This window comes from Oreochromis aureus, linkage group 6, assembly GCF_013358895.1.
Source record: "Oreochromis aureus strain Israel breed Guangdong linkage group 6, ZZ_aureus, whole genome shotgun sequence".
NCBI classification, from domain to species: Eukaryota; Metazoa; Chordata; class Actinopteri; order Cichliformes; family Cichlidae; genus Oreochromis; species Oreochromis aureus.
In genome coordinates this window covers 5,173,924-5,177,159 of record NC_052947.1, presented here as the reverse complement: position 1 = coordinate 5,177,159, position 3,236 = coordinate 5,173,924, and the positions used below count along the sequence as shown (strand labels likewise).

At 36.4% G+C, this 3,236-nt stretch overlaps 1 long non-coding RNA gene across 2 annotated transcripts; it reads left to right on the top strand.

Annotated features, from left to right (window-relative positions):
• The first annotated feature begins 308 nt into the window (after positions 1 to 308).
• Positions 309 to 1,726, top strand: LOC120440572. 2 transcript variants are annotated; one of them, XR_005613349.1, is made up of 3 exons: positions 309 to 362; positions 1,298 to 1,337; positions 1,446 to 1,501. It is a non-coding gene; the product is annotated as an uncharacterized LOC120440572 (long non-coding RNA). The 2 variants fall into 2 exon arrangements; XR_005613348.1 differs by lacking the exon at positions 309 to 362 and adding an exon at positions 1,647 to 1,726 and having other exon boundaries at positions 1,192 to 1,337; positions 1,446 to 1,513.
• The last annotated feature ends 1,510 nt before the right edge of the window (positions 1,727 to 3,236 follow it).

Here is a 3,236-nt window from a genome sequence, read left to right as displayed (position 1 = left end):
TTTCACAATAAAACAGGAAACCAGCACACTACACCAAGACGCAGACCTGACACTGAGAGACAGACAGAATGACACATGGAACCTGAACTCACACAAAACATGAGAACACAAATCCTAAACAGAAACATGGAACTCTAATAACAATAATCATCATCACCATCACCAAAACACCAAGATAACTGAAACACCGTACCAGAGAACCATAAAGAATAATCCATGATGCAAAAGTAAACCAAAACATAATAAACTCAAAATACTGGGTCCAACGGGCCCAGAACCGTGACAAAAAGTGCATATTTTTCATCTTAGGTTTTCAAACCACAAGACCAGAGTACCCCTAATGGTAAACATGCAGAGACGGAGTAAGTTATTTCAGAGCTTGTTCTGCTATATATTAGAGTTGGGCAATACAGTATTTTCTCATGTCACAATATTTCTTTGTTTTATTTCAGGGAATATTGATATAAATCATGATATAAACCGCCAGATTTGTACATATTAAATGTGCCGTTGCTCATAAGTAAGATGTAAAATCCTCACAAGCTTGTTTTGATTTAAATATTTATTTCCTGTCATAAGTTCAGATAGACAGATGTATTAACATATTACATCCGTTTCAGATAACTAAAAAAAGGTACGTGTTAAAAACTAGATAAAAAGTCAGGGATAAAGATTTCCAGTTTCAAAAGACAACAAACACCAGATCACTCAATTGCTTGGTCAATTACATTTAAAAACAAAAACGAATGATTCTAAAAATAAATCTTAGTTTACAGTAAGTTTTACAGGAGAGCAGACATAAAATTGACAAAATATTTATCAATATCAAATGAATAAGCTAAGAAATAAAAGCAAATTTTCCTAATCTCTCCTTGTATATTTATTTTAATGGTTAGTTTAGATGTAAATGGTGCCCAAACATCTCCACGTGTGGCCCTGCTACTTCACTGTGGTGCAGGTAACAAGTCACCCTAACTGGACATGACGCTGTTCCCAGAGCAATTGGTTGCTGCGCTACTTGATAAGGATTGACTATTCTTATGTCAATTTAAAAAACAGGGATTAAAGGAATAAGCAGCATATAAAAAGGATGGATGGATAGCTCTATTGCAATAGTCTCATATTTCCATTGAGAAAAAAGTATACTGCAATACATGTTGTTATTTTATTGCCCCGCCCTAATATAAATATTTATTGGTTTCATAGCCTTTTTATAATATTGGTATCATAAATAATATTAAACTGTATGAGCTACTTATCTGGACATTTTAATTCCAATACTTGTATTCTGTTTCAGACATGCTCCAGGACCTTCATCTACCATACAGCCATTTCCGGTATTTGTGCAATTTATGTCAGCATGAGGGTTTTTGCTATTGTTGGAATAATACAATGATATGTATGTTTATGTACAGTATGCAATTTTTGTTGTTGTTGTTTTTCAGATTGTAATATCTGATACAGAGGATCTTGGTCACCAATACGAAACAAATCCAGTCATGAGTCCCTATAGGTAAATAAAATTGTGTCTTATACGTAATTTTAAACCTGTAACTACAGTACATGTTTGGGTTTGTGAAATGGGTAAAGATAGTTAAAGGGTGAATAGAAGTTATTCTAATGTTGGAATTATAATTTCTCAACAGTAAATATGCAGACCTGTGTGCCCCCTGCATTGAGGACGAGGACGAAGAGCTGGTTGAAGTTGCTTCACCGATTGATTACAAAGCACTGTAAAATATCAAATACTACTTCAAATAACAATGCTAAATTGTACAGTCTTGCATTCTGTCTTTTATTTTTGTGATTACAGGGAAGACGTTAACATTACTCTACCTGACATCATTGCAAACTTATCCAGTGCCATTCATCATGGAAGTGTCAGCAGATTCAACATCTCAAGAGCAAATGTCTGGGATGGAGCAGTCAGGGTTTCAGGCGGTTGTCATACTCTGAAACCAATGACATGCTGGTTAAATTTACCGATGATGCTGGCATTCTAGAAGAAGGACTTGATGCAGGTGGCCCAAAACGAGAGTTTTTGAGTCTGCTAATGAAACACATGAAAGATTGTCCCATTTTTGATGGACCAGAAGGACATCGATTCCTCGTCTACAATGCAAAGGGTATGCAATGGTCAGACGTTTGATAAACTTAATTTAAAGACTTTTTTGGACTTGTAAATCAATTTGTTTTAATTATTATCAGAAGCTACTCATAATAATTTTTGGATTATTTCAACACAGCATTAGCCTGTCTGTCTATCTGATTGATCGATCTGACATTGATCGGATCTGATCAATCGATAGAGAGGTGTGTGTGTGAGAGAGACTTTATCATTTACTGTATTCATTCACAGCTGTAAGGGAGGATGAATACTACCTAGCAGGAAAGATGATAGCCGTGTCAGTTGTGCAGAGCTGGTACATTATCTTGCAGGCCAGACTTCAGTAAAAGCAACAGTTGTCTCAGTCACAGATGGAGACATAGGAAAGCTTTACAAGAGGTGAGGACAGCGCAGGATTTGAATGCAGGATAGAACTATAGCTTCTTCATCTGTATGAGATTAAAATATTCTTTCTTTGTGTAGGGAAAAAACAGGAATGAAAAGCAGACACGTAAGCTTACATTGTTATGTACATTTTTATGGGTTTTTCAGATCGACAGTGCTGGTTCAGTGGATGTCCTGCGTGACTGTGTCATAAAACACAGTACTATGCTACAGGTGGCTGGTTGTCTAAGGCACGTTTCCACAGTTGAGGAAAAGAAAGACATTGTGTCTGACTATCTCCGGTGGTATATAATTGCTCGAAACTTATCTGTAATTGACAGGTGAGACTATAATAGAGGAGACTATAGAATTATTGTTATGACGGTGTTGTGCATAATATGTGACTGAAATGTTTTACATTCTCCTAGGTTTCCAAAGTTCAAAGTTTGTATATAGTTTAAACATGTACTGTGAACTGAGAAATGACACAAAGTTCTCCTCATTCTTTAGATTTAAAGAGGGTCTTTCAGCACTTAATTTCCTGAGTGCACTCCAGCAACACCCTACTTTGCTTTCTCCGGTCCTGTGTCACATGGAAAAGAAACTCACAGCTCTTGAACTTGAGAGACTTTTCAAACCTGACTTCAGCCCATCTGGAAGTAACAGGAGACATCTGGAGAGTCAAACTGTGGGCTACTGGTCAGACTATCTGCTTGACTGTGAAGGTTTATACCAGTATTTCTTT